We start from the raw sequence: 14,087 nt of genomic DNA, 5'->3' as shown, positions 1-14,087 counted from the left end.
GAGTACTTGTGTGTTTTTCGTAGAATTATTTATATTCCTTTAGTTATATACCCAGTAATGGGATTGTGGATCTAATGGTAGTTTTATTTTAGTTCTCTGAGAAATCTCCAAACTACTTTCCACAGTGGCTGAACTACTTTTCATACCCACCAACAGTGTGTAAGTATTCCCTTTTCTCCACAGCCCTGCCCGCATCTGTTAATTTTTGACTTTTTAAGTAGTAGCAGTTCTGACTGGTGCAACATGATATCTCACAGTGGATTTGACTTGCATTTCTCTGATGATTAGTGATGTTGGGCAGTTTTTCATATGTTTCTTGGCCACTTGTATGCCTTCTTTTGGGAAGTATCTGTTCATGTACTTTGCCTGGGGTTCAGTAAGTCATTTCTAGAATGGTTGGTTCTAGGAAAACCGTAATTTGCTGAGATCTGGGGATAAGGAACCTGCTGCCAGAACTATTGGCTCCAGACCCTCACCAGCAAAATGGATGTCTTGCATGCCACTTCCTTCCCATTTGGCTCAGTTTGGAAATCACGCATAATATAATTACAACTGATTGGTTGTACCAAAATCACATCCAAAATCCTGTCTGCATAGGAATCTGGAAAATGTGGCTTTTTAGCTTTCTAGTTTCTGCAGTGTAGGAAGGCATACTTGAAGAGGTTTGGATGTTGGGCAAGCCACTACCATCTTTAATAGCTTCACATGCACCCAGTTTATGCCCTGAACTACTACCACTCAAGCACACTCCACTTCTTACACACTCTATCAGCTTCTTCCACTGTGCCTTTTAAAATCTCCATCCTGATATAAAGAAGCTGCTGTAAATCTTCACATTTTTTTCTTTTCCTCTGCTTTCCTATCCCTTGAATTAGTTTCCAACTGATTAATCCTCCCTGGGTTAACCACTGTGCTGGAAACTCCCTTCAGTGGATACTGCTTCTCCTTCTACTTCCAGGGGAAAAGAAGAGGTCAGTAAATTTCTTAGACCTCTTTGCTACCCCAAACCATGGTTTCAATGCTTGTGGTCAGTTTCCTCTTTTGGAGCCCACATTATCTGTTTATACCACCTCCTCCAGTTTTTGGATCTCAAGGGCCTACTAAATTTTTTAAAGTCTATATTTCTTCCTTCTATACTTTTGCACCTGAATCTGCAACTTCCTTTCCTTCACAACACCCTTGGCCTTTATTCTTAGAATGAAATTGGCTACATGGTTATTTTGGCTTCCACTTTTCAAATTTGAAAGCCACTAAAGTATTTATCCTTCTCAAACACTGCAGCATTTGAAACACCTAACTTCCCTCTTTTTCTCAGGGAATCTATGTGTCCTTACTGGCCTGTAAGCTCTACAAGAGAAGAGAACTAGTCTGCCTCATTTGTTGCTGTGTTTTCAGGCCTAAATATTAAATAGATCATAGTATTTCCCAATAAATATATTTTAATGCATAATTGTCAGACAAAGCTCAATTCTCACATTCTCCTGATCCTCATCCTGTTGTATAAATGTAAACACTCCCTGAAATTTGGTCCTACTGCCATCTATTATTTGTATTCTTTAGTCACTCCACAACCAGGCATGATATATTTATTTCCATTTCTTTAGAGATCACCTCTATATCAATGACACTTTAATATTCATATATCTCGTCTTGTCCCTTTCCTGAGCTCCAAGATGGAGATCAACTAAGCAAGCTCAATGTTCTTACTTCTAGAAGAACCAGACGGATTAAGGCAGAGACCCTTTGGCTCTAGGACCTCCAGTCTAGTGTAGGAAACAGGTGTGTAAAATACAATTGTAGTCCAACGTGATGAATGCTCTTAAAAACAAAGTTTTGAACACAGTGCTGCAGGAACACTATGGAAGATGCAATTAATTCAGCCTGGAATCGTCAGTGAAAACTACTGAGAAGTGACATTTAACTTGGGCTTTGAAGATTGAGTAGATAACGTCCAGGCAAACAAGAAGGGAAAGGTGTTTTTCATGGAGGAATCTGAAGACAGACTTAGAAAAATGAACGAGTATGATAGATATGGCACATTTGGGAAACAGATAAATATTTTGCCACACCTAAAACTATGTCCAAACTTGACCTTCAAATATTTTCCTCCTAAGTTAGTATCTCCTTCTGACTTCCTACCCTTCTTCTGGTCTCTTCCACTTAAGACCTCTGGGTCATTTTGGACTTTTTATTGCTCATATCCAATTAGACGCCTGTTGATTTTGCTTCAAAATACTTCTCAAGCCCATTCCTCTCTTCTATTCCTATATCAACAGTCCTGGATCAGACCCTTGTTATTTCTTCCCTTGGCTAGAAAACGGTCCCTAAATAACCTCTCAACCAGTAGGGTTTCATAGTTTGAATCTACCCTGCTCATTGCAGTCAAATGATTCTTCCTGCTTGAATGCCTTTTCTGGCTCCCTGAAGTCTACAAGAAAAATGATGGCAATAAATCTGCTCCCCCCATGAAGCAGTCGCTCTCTCTTTGGTGTTTTCAGTTGTTTGTCTCCTTGCTTTCTTACATATCTGGCTGCGTTTTTCATTTGCTTTCATGAATATTCCTCTTCTACTTGGCATCTAAGTGTTGGGTTTCCTCAGGACTTTCTTTTAGGTCTTCTTTTTCCTTGCTCACTCTACACTATCTTCCCAAATGATCCCATGCACTCCCATTGCTAACTTGCCATGATATCCCGATGATTTACAAAACTACAGCTTACATGTATCTCTCTACTGATCCTCACTTAAATATCTCTGCTTGGATAACTTGAAAACGCTTAAAACTTCTCATATCCAAAATTGAATGGTTATCTACCACAATCCTGCACTTTCTTCACCTTTCTCTAATCTAATCGGCAGTGATATCCTTTATCCAGTTGCTCAAGTCAAAAATCTGAGTCACCCTTGATTCTTCCACATTCCTCAATCTCCATTCATTCAATCAGCAAAATCTGTCTATTCTACCTCCAAAACTACCTGCAATGGTTAGTTTTAAATGTCACCTTGGCTGGGTTATAGTGCCAAGTTATTCAAACATTAGACTAGGTATTACTTGAAGGTATTTTGTAGATCAGGTTAAATCTACAATCAACTGAGTTTTTTTAACTTTTGTTTTAAGTTAAAACAAAACTTGGGGTACATATACAGGTTTGATATGTAAGTAAACTACAGATACTGGACATTAGACTTTTGTGAGATATGTGGTTTGCAAAAAATGTTTCCCATTCTGTTGATTGTCGGTTTATTCTGTTGATAGTTTCTTTTGCTCTACAGAAGGTCTTTATTTTAGTAAGATCCCATTTGTCAATTTTTGCTTTTGTTGTGATTGCTTTTGGCATCTTAGTCATGAAACTTTTGCCAGTTCCTATGTCCATAATGGTATTTCCTACGTTGTCATCCAGAGTGTTTATGGTTTGGGGTTTTACATTAAGTCTTAATCCATCTTGTGTTAATTTTTGTATATGGTGTAATGAATGGGTGTGGTTAAAATTGATTTCAAGTTAAGGATATTACTGTTGATAATTTGGGTTGACCTTATCCAATTAGTTGAAAATTTTGGGTTTCCTTGAAGAAAAAGAAATTCTGCCTGAAGACTCCAGCATGGAGTCCTGTCTGAGTTTCCAGCATGCCAGTCTAACCTATGAATTTTGAACTTGCCAGCTCCCACAATTGCATAAGCTGATTCCTTAAATAAATCTCTGATCTAATATGTATACAATATATATTTTATACATTATATACTTCATATTATACACACACACACACACACACACACACACAAAATTCTGGGTCTGTTTCTGTAGGGAACTCTGACTGATACACTTGATACACTATGTCTCTAATTAATTCAGGGCTCTGCACTCTCTCCTCCTGTGGTCTTGCTCATTCCAATCCATTCACCACACTGAAACTCTTGTGTACTTGTAAAATTGTAAACCTGATTATGTCACTCTCTTGCTTAATATCCTTCAACTGCTGGTGATTGCCCCAACAATCCAAATTCCTTTCCCTGGTTTATGAACACTCACTTTCTCTGTACCTTGCTTACCACCCTAGCCTAAGCTCTTGCCCTCTCTCTCTCATTCATATGTTATGACCATACCAAACTTCCCCAGACTCCTGATGCTGCCTCCTGCCTTTGTACATGCTTTCTTCTTCTTTTCACATAACTAGCTCCTCTTCCTCCTTCAGGCCTCAACTTAAATATCATCCTCAGACCAGGTTCAATCCCCATCTTAGACTTTCCAATAAGGTTTGGTTACAATATCATTAATCCTATAGTGCTTGAATATGAAAAAATAATTCAGTTAGTTTAAATGAAGAGATAAATATATGCTCAATATTTACTGCCTCCTCTATGAACTGTTTGGGAGCTTTTCTGAGTCACTATGTCTTTAAGTGGCCATACATCTGCCTGGCATTTTTTCTTTGTTTATATTGAGTTGGGATTCCTCTGTTAAGCTAAGTTGCTGCCAAACCTTGCCCCTAATTTTGTCATCCCATCAACAAGGCAGGAGAGGTAAAGAGTGCCCATTTTCCCTTATCTGGAGGTTGGCATGAGACATGAACGTGTTTAGAATAGTCCCCAATTCTTCAGGGTTTCCAAGTGTGGCTAAAGATGATGAAACTCCAAAATCTCAGTGCCTTAAAGCAGCAAAGGTTTGTTGCTTGTGCATGATACATGCCCAACACAGGTTGGCAGGGACACTGCTGATCGTCCCTGAGACCTTTGCTGACAGAGATATCACCATTTTATGATGCTGCCATCCCAACTTGAACTTCCAAATTGTTGTATCAGGGGAAGAGTATGCAGAGAATCAAACCATACTGCCTCTTCAATGGCTCCAGTCAGAAAGGACATGTATCCTTTCCACTTCCACTTTATTATCCAAAGGAAGGTACAGGGCCATGTTCTCTCAAGGAAGTATGTACCTGGGAGAAAAGGAGAACCAGGAAATTTGGGGGGCCCTGGAAATGTCTAATACCAGTATTATTACTAATTGCTATCCATTATTGAACACAGGCCATGTGCTGAGCATTGTGCTAAGCACTTTACATTAATCCTCATGGGAACTCTGAGGTAAACGTTAGTATCTCCATTTTGGAAAGGAAACAGGTTCAGAGAGGTTTCATGAGTTGCTCAAAGCTACCATTGATATTTAAGCTGGGATCTGAACCTGTGTCAACAAGACTGGCAGTCAATGCTCTCCACACACCTGGAAGGTAAGTCTGTCCCTTCTATTGCATATCCCATGCTACACAACTGCATATCTTATGCATACACTATAGTATGCAATACCCTTCTAGAACTCTGTGCTTATACATAGTTTCGATGATGCTCTTGGCCTGGCAGAAGTGAGAGATGCATAGTTTGGGCAAACTTCTGTTCACATCTCTTGATCCAATTTAAATCATAACCCCTCTGTGAAACCCCTCCTGACATCCCCCCACAGAATTTATTGCTCCAGCTCAGCTGCTCTCAGCTCAAGTCCAGAGCAGGGTACTCATCACATGGTTTTATTATCGTCTGTTACCCTTGTTACTTTTCCCACTACACTGTGTCTTCTTGAAGAAGGAGGCTGTGTCACATTTCCCTCTGTATTCACAGGACACAGTGAAAACAGCTTAAGTACAGCCAGCATTGATGACTCATACATGCCAGGCATGAACCTAAGTGCTTCACATATGTTCACTAATTTCACCCTCATACCACGTCTATGGGGTAGGGGTTATTATAAGCATCGTCCATTTTACTCATGAGAAAATTTAATTTGTAGAATGCTTAAATAACTTGCTCAAAGTCTCATAGGTAGCAAATTGCTGTGCTGGGGTTAGAACCCAAGTAGTTTAACTCCAGAGCCTAAGCACGCTTGGTTGCTCTGCTACTGCTTACGCTTTCTTTCAGCCAATATCTCAGCCTTTTCCTTCTAAACACTTTAGTGTGTATTTCCTAAAACCAAGAACATTCTCTTACATAACCACAGTACAACCTTTGAAATTAGGAAGTTAACATTGTCGCATTGTGTAATCTGCAGACTTTATTCATATTTAGCCAATCATTCCAATAATTTCATTTATGATAAAAGACAACATTTTCTGGTTCAAAGTCCAATCCAGGATCATGTTACACTTAATTACCATATCTTTTTAGTATCCTTTGGCCTGAAATAGTTTCCCAGTATTTCTTTGTCTTTTATGACTTCAATAATTATGAAGAGTGCAAGCAATTCATTTTGTAAAACGTTCATATATTTGGACTTGTCTGATGTTTCCATATGATTAATTTCAGCTTATTCATTTTTTAGCAGGAACACTACAGAAGTGAGGTTGTATCCTTCTCAGTGCATCATATGAGGAGGCACATTATATCTATTTGTCTCTGTAACTGTTCTTTTATTTTATGTTAATTTTTGTCTCCCAGTGTATTTTTCTTCTGTATCTCCAACATCAAACACGCTGCCTGACTCATGGTATACAGTCAATAAACATCAGTTGAATGAATAAATCTATTTCTCCAAAAGAAATTGTAAATCATAACCCTAATTTCTTCCCTTCCCCTTTCTCCCCACATAATAATCAGCAAGTCTCACTGATCCCATCTCCTAAATGTCATAAGAATCCCATAATTCTTTTCCATTCTCACTACCTTAGCATTGGCTCATAATTTCAACAACCTGATCTTTCTGCCTCTAGTTTTGCCCATTTAGTCTGTCTTTGAAAGGTGAGTGGAAGAATACACTATTGTGTTATATAGAATAGGCATATGAATAGGTTTAATTGGGAGTAACATAAAGGCCAAAGTGTTAGTAAGATGAAGTATATGGGTTCCTGTTCTTCTGGGAGATGTGCCTGCCCACTGGGACTAAACATCAATTGGATTTTTCTTTTTTTTTTTTTTGAGACGGAGTCTCGCTCTGTCGCCCAGGCTGGAGTGCAGTGGCCGGATCTCAGCTCACTGCAAGCTCCGTCTCCCGGGTTTACGCCATTCTCCTGCCTCAGCCTGCCCAGTAGCTGGGACTACAGGCACCCGCCACCTCGCCCAGCTAGTTTTTTGTATTTTTTAGTAGAGATGGGGTTTCACCGTGTTAGCCAGGATGGTCTCGATCTCCTGACCTTGTGATCCACCCGCCTCAGCCTCCCAAAGTGCTGGGATTACAGGCTTGAGCCACCACGCCTGGCCATCAATTGGATTTTTCAATGGGATTTCTGGAGTTTGTGACTATGCCAAAGGAAATTGTGTAAAATAAGGAAGGTCCTAAATAATAGTACAAAATTTAAAATAAAAACCTGTAGAGTTCTCTGAGACCTCTAGTCATGGAGCCCAGGCCAAACTATGAGAAAAAGATCCAAGGCTTAGATTGGGAGTGTTTTGGAGCCATGTGGCTAACTCCACCAGTTGCTGAGTGATAGCTCTACTTGTATTGAAGTATTCACCCAGAATCGAGTTGACCACAATGCACATTGCCTAGTTAGTAAACAATCCAAAGTTATGTAGATGTCTAACAATCTGAGTTAGAGAGTCCACATCTTTGATAGTGAGATCTCCAGTTGTCTCATCGGTAATCTCTCCTGGTAAGCCTTACGAACACCTCTTGATGAGAGAAAAACCCATGTAAAATAAGAACAAACTGTGTCCATAATGCTCCCAAGGAGAACCTACTGATGGTGCCAGAAGCTGAAGATATAGTCTGCGCCCACTCCTTCTTTGTTTTTTGAAGAGTTGTATGACTACCCTCAGGAAGTGGACAACCCTTTAAAGGGAAAGGCAGGGAGGCAAAGGAAGCTATCTTAACTGCACAGAAAAACTAATCCCGAAAGTGAGCAAGAGGTACACAAATGCTACTTTGAGTTGGGTCCAAGATGATCCTCTGCATTCGTTTGGTATGTACATCACAGGGGATAGACACATGAGTGTAGAAGGCCAAGGAAAATGGTGGCTGAGGCCTCTTGCCTATAGGAGCAATACTTGAGGCATCATTTGATAGTGGGATGCTAATATGATCCCCCATAGCCAAATCCAGCTGGGAGTGACAGATACAGCTTTGTAATAGTTGGCACTAGGGGTCACTGCCTCAGACAGGTATAGTCTGTCCCTATCTGGAATAGGAAAACAGAGAGGTTTTTTGCCCCTTGATCCTCTACTTGCTTCTCAGGGTTGAATTCGCCCCCATGCCCAACCAGTCAGGGTCTGTCAGCTACCCTCAGGAAAGAACCAGACTTTCTTTTATTTCCTAGAATGAAAATCTCTGCAGAGACCATGGGGATAACAATCCTTTTATCAAAGGCAACCTCTTAAGATCCAGGAAGATGGTTAAAGCACAGAGGTGACTAATTACATGAGCATGAGAACCACAGCAGTGTTCTCAAATTGCAGAGGAGGCATGTGGCAATCCCAGATTCAGAGTTGTCTGGGGATGTGGGGGGCAGGGGAAAGGTCACCAGATGCCATTTCAATGAAAAAAGAAAAAAAGAAAAGAGCCTCCAAATGTATGTTCATCCACATTTCTGTGATCCATGCAGTACAATCCTCGCAGCTATTCATCATGGTTAATGCGGGACCAAAAAAGAAGGGAATTTGGCCGGGTGTGGTGGCTTATGCCTGTAATTCTAGCACTTTGGGAGGCCAAGGTAGAGAATCACTTAAGCTCAGGAGTTCAAGACCAGCCTGGGCAACAGAGTGAAACCTCATTTCTTAAAACAAAGAAGAGGGAAATTATTATTACATAATGTGGTGGCCACCAAAGTGTACCACTTCAGTCTCCTATTGTGGAGAGCATAATTGACTGACAGCCCCAGATGCTACCCTTCTGGATCCACCACTGTGTATGCACCAAGGTTGTGCTTCCTTCAGGCTACTTTCAGCCAATAATTAGCCACTAATTTAGCATAGTGGAGGTACTAATGCAAATGCAGAACGATTTTTGTAAGTAGAACTTTTTTAATAGATGACTTCAGATCAAGCACTCCTCATCAACCTGGTTGAAACTTACTTGAAACCGCACTATAGTTAAGGATCTCCCTACCCAGTCCTTCTTTCTTCCTATCCTTCATCAGTGTTAGATCTGTATCATGGTCTAAATTCTCTCTTGATGTTCTCTGGCTCCCTCACCTTTAATCTGTCGCGGACTCTCACCCCAAAATATCTTGCACATTTAATTCTGTCTTGACATCTGCTTCTCAGAGGACCTGAACTAACACATGGAATATGGCAGTGTATACAGCTAATGAGAATTGTGCTAGTCAGCCTTACAGAATTTGTTCTTAAAGTGGCCAGTGTGATTGTTCCTTAAGCTGGCCATTCTAGCACTTTATTTCACCTGCTGAATGAGAGTGGAAAGAAGCATAGGAGTGCCAGTGAATTCCATGCCGACAGACTCATTGGCCCATTGTTGTTTGACACTGGCCATAAATGAGTTGTCATATTGTATCATGTAAGAACATGTCAACACATGACAAAGGTAGTAAAGTCAGTCACACACTTTATGTGTGCATTCTGACTGGCACAGGTGGAAAGCAACCCCATACCTAGAGTGTATCTAAAGCAGTCAGGACCCACTATATGGCCCTACATAGGGGCAGGGGGGCCTATAAAGTAAATCTGCCAGTATGAGTTAGTTCTGACTTCTGTATGACAGCCCTTCATGATGGTTTTGTTTCTATGGTGGGTCTAAATCTGGATTTAGTAGGTCACCATAAATAGGATGGCTCACAGGCTCAATTGACTTTCTCATTCCAAATGTTTTGCTTTTCTCAGGATGTGGCCTTTTTTAAGAGACAAATACATATGTGACTTATTAATTGAGCCTGTGGATGAGTTGCATCTGTTTCCATAGGGAGCACCACATGAGTCTGACTTTAATGGTCTCATCCTGAGTGGTCCAACATCCTGACCTAAGATCAAAGCTAGTAGCAGCAGCCCATGTCTGTGTAAAGACATTTTCATTCAAGGAGCAGAATGTTTTATTGCCCAAAAGCACCACTTGAAGTACTTCTATTAATTATGCAGAGCAGCCAGTGCCATGGGACATCAGCACTTATCATCATTATAACCAATCGCTTAGTATTCCATTGAAATTGAAGCCATCATTGAGCCAGTTGCTCAGGCAAAGCTGGAGTAAAGCTTTCTCCATACCTACTGCATAGGCAACCACTTATCCTTGCAGTTGGCTTGACTCTCAATTGGATGTACTATTTCCATTTCACATTTCTTTAGCTTGTCACACTCTGCCAATTATTAAATTATTGTCTCTCAGTTCCAAACTATCCTTCCATAATCTGCTCTGTGATGCTGGGGCTGAGACTCTGCACATCACATTTTTCCTTCACCAGCTGCTTCCTATTAGGTTCTGACAACAAGGGGTTCTAGAAGGAGACTTGAAGATGATGGTTCTTCACTCTGGTAGAAACAGTGTGTTCTAGTAGTATCACTTGAATCCAGTTCCCAGATTTTTCCCTCCACACCTCCACACTCTCTGAGCCAGTATCATCATGCCTCCTCAGACACCAGCGTCAGCCAGTTGGCTGGCACCCTCTATTCAATGGTCTAAGTCCAATCCCCATGAGGGTCTGCCTTCAAGATACCAGTACTAACTAAGCAGTGTCCCTTTCCTAAAGGTCTGGAGTTTTAATTCCATGGGCCTCTCCTTTGAGCTTTGGGTTCTCATCATACCAGCTTCATCCCTTCATTCCACTAGGCCTCAGGATGGTAGATGCTTCCTGCAGATCCTACCTCTATTACCTTAATGTTCTTGTTCTGCATTTTCAGCCCTGTAATATCTGTTGAACCAATCCCTACATCAAACTCTCTGTTAAAATTAGTGGTGTGATTTCTGTTTTCCTGACTGCTCTGGGGCAGGTGGATACACTCACTGATACACTCATCTTATGAAATTTGGTTCAGTGAATCCATTGTAGAGCGAGGATGTTAGATCTGACAATCACTTCCCTTCAGTGAGACAACAGTCCCTGCCAGGGATTTATAATGGACAATAATTGTCATTTAAAAGGCACGTACCATTCAGCAGTGGAGATATTTCCCAACGCAGTATTGGCAGTCTTTTTGCCAGGTGTATCAGATATAAGACCTGTCAATAGATACATAAAACTCCATGGGAATCAGGTTATATTTTATTGTATTGCTTCTGAGGCTTCCTGCTGTAGGGGTCTCCACTTAAATTTGGCTACCAGTCTGGTGGCTATGTACAGATGCTTGAATAACATTTTGAAATATGAGATGTGCTGCCTCTAATACCCAAAGAAGCCAAACAGATCATAGGCTTTTTCCTTTTTTTTTTTTTTGGTAGTGTTTGTAAGACCAATAGACTTTCCTTATTATGCTACGGGATGTCTCTTTGGGCTGTTGCTAATACAGCCCCCAAGACATGTAGTTGGGTGGCCTGGCTCTGGTATCTATCCTCATTCAAGGGCCAGGCCACTTGTAGACACTTGTGCTTAGATTAGAGAGCATCCATTAAAGTGAGGACTACCAAAATGTCATCAATATAATGGAATGGGCTTGCCCAACTCATTACTGATAAATTGCACTTATTTGCTGGAGGAGTGTGAAATTCCCACAACAAACCAGAAATTAATGTCCTGTCAGGTGAAAGCAAAATATTTCTTCTCTTTTTGGAGAAATTTGAAGAACATTAGTAATATCTAGAGTAATTCTGTCCAATTGAAATATAATGTAAGCCACATATGTAATTTTAACTTATCTAGTGGTCATTACTAAAGAGGGTAAAAAAGAGATAGGTATAATGAATTTTCATGGCATATTTTAGTTAACCCAAGAGATTTAAAATATTTATATTTCAACAGCTAAATATAAAAAATAGAGACATTTTTCATTCTTCTTTCCAAACCAACTCTTCAAAATCTCTTGTGTATTCTACACATTCAGTAAGTCTTAATTCAGATGAGCACATTTCAAGTACTCAACAGCCATATGTGGCTTAGTGGCTTAAGAACTGGACAGCATAGCTCTAGGACATACCACGTTGCCAGTAATGGCTGCAATCAGTTCAGTCATCTGTTGGTGTGTCAGGCACTGTGAGTGCCATGGCGGCCACTGTTAAAATCACAATGAGCCATAATGATCTGTAATCTAGGGCCAAGGACACTGGATTTGCTCACTGGCTTAACAGGGTTGTGGAATTGGAAGGTAGTGTAGCCTACCATTCCCTCCTGGCAATGCCAGTAAATCTTGTACGAGGGGAATGTTTTCTTTCTCATCTTTGATATGTGCCAGCTTTAACCGCACAATTCCGACAGGCTTTGGAAGTGCAGGGAGTTCTGCAAATTCAATAAGACTGATTTATAGTATTCACTAAGAGAGACTGCCATGCTTGCATCCATTCAGATGCTTTGCTTTGCTGGGCTGAGGGGCCTCAGCATGTCCATATCAATTGTGGAGTCTGACAAAGGGATGGTGAGTGAGCATGGTCTTATCAAAGCAGCCAACAGCATCTGCAGTAATTGTGCTGAGTCTCTTGGTTCTAAGTAAAACCAATCCCAACTCCGGCCAGGGAAATTTACTGTGGACTTTATCAGGTCCAAGAATAACAGCTTCTTGGGCTCCTGTGTTTTATTAAGTCTAGGTCTGTTAAGTCCTTCCCCTACCTATGTTCCAGGCTACATGGATTGGGACATGAAGTTAGCATCTCCTTGTAAAGGGCAGAGGAACTGGCCCTGGGCCAAGCTTGCTTTTAGTTTAAATGGACTTGGATTGAACAGCTCCCCAGCAATCGGCCTAGAAAATCAAACTCTCAGGTGACACAGAGGCCTCTGGGGGTAGGAAGTGTCTGAGAGTCTTGTTTCAGCAGTGTTAAGATGTGGTCAACTGCTTAGCTTCCTCTAAACCCTTCTACAAGGACTCAGGAGGCATTGGAGCTTTGCTGGCCACGCAGTGGGGAAAGCTAACTGCCTCCATCTCCAAAGGGAACCCTCCCATCCAGAACCTCCTTGCATCAGCTCTCCATAGGGGGGTCTTTAATGCCTACTTTAATACCAGCGTTGTTTCCTGCATCCTTCATTCTGCAAGCTCCTTAGTGATTCTACTTTTCCTATCTGTCTCCTTAGCTAGTCATCACTTTCTTCCAGACCAAGAGTCATAATGTACTGCCTGTGCAAGCCTAGGAAAAGTCTGGAGTGATGCTCTTCCCTTTTCATTTTTGCTGAGACATATTCTTTCCAGGGTCCCTTATCTCATTACTCCGCTTTGGGTGGGGCATATATAAGCTCCAAAGGATTATTTCATCCTTTACACTCTGGTAGAAGGAGCAAAGTTAGGGATCTCTTCGTATAAGAAACCATCAACTTCTCCAGCATTCTCTGAATTAAGGTCATTTGGTTACTACTTATCCCAGATGCCTAGGATTTTCACGCAAGCATGCAAAAATGCCAAGTTGTCTCAAAACAGCTTTAACCTCAGTAGAGTGGGTCCACTTTGCACTCAGTTTCTCAGGAAGTCTCCTCTTGGTGGTTATGTGAATCTGATTTCCCTGAACATCCAATTCAAGAACAAGGCAGGTCCATTTGCTCCCTCCCCGTTGGTCAGCCTAGCACATTCATCTGGCAAAAGATAATCCCATGATAAACCCAAAGTGCTTGCCATTCAGCTTCACTACTTTGTGGGTGTAGCTTCTTCATCATATAAGCAATTAAAGCCTCAGGTTACTCTTGTGACCATTGCTGGGAGTCCAATTCCCTGTTAGTGTTTTTGAAACCCCACAGGATACACCTCAATTCCTCCCAAAGGCCCCTGGGTGGTACACTGCACAATGACGAGTCTCAAACCTAAAAGTTGTGGCTGTGTGGGGTGGCTCAGGCCTGTAATCCCCGCACTTTGGGAGGCCAAGGCAGGCAGATCACCTGAGGTCAGGAGTTCGAGACCAGCCTGGCCAACATGGCGAAACTGCATCTTTACAAAAAATAGAAAAATCAGTTGAGCATGATGACACGTGCCTGTAGTCCCAGCTACTAGGGAGGCTGAGGCACAAGAATCGCTTGAACCTGGGAGGCGGAGGTTACAGTGAGCTGAGATCACGCCACTGCACTCCAGCCTGGGTGACAGAGATTCTGTCTCCAAA

The sequence above is a fragment of the Rhinopithecus roxellana genome, chromosome 7, assembly GCF_007565055.1.
Source record: "Rhinopithecus roxellana isolate Shanxi Qingling chromosome 7, ASM756505v1, whole genome shotgun sequence".
Lineage (NCBI taxonomy): Eukaryota > Metazoa > Chordata > Mammalia > Primates > Cercopithecidae > Rhinopithecus > Rhinopithecus roxellana.
Note: the sequence above shows the minus strand (reverse complement) of the source record.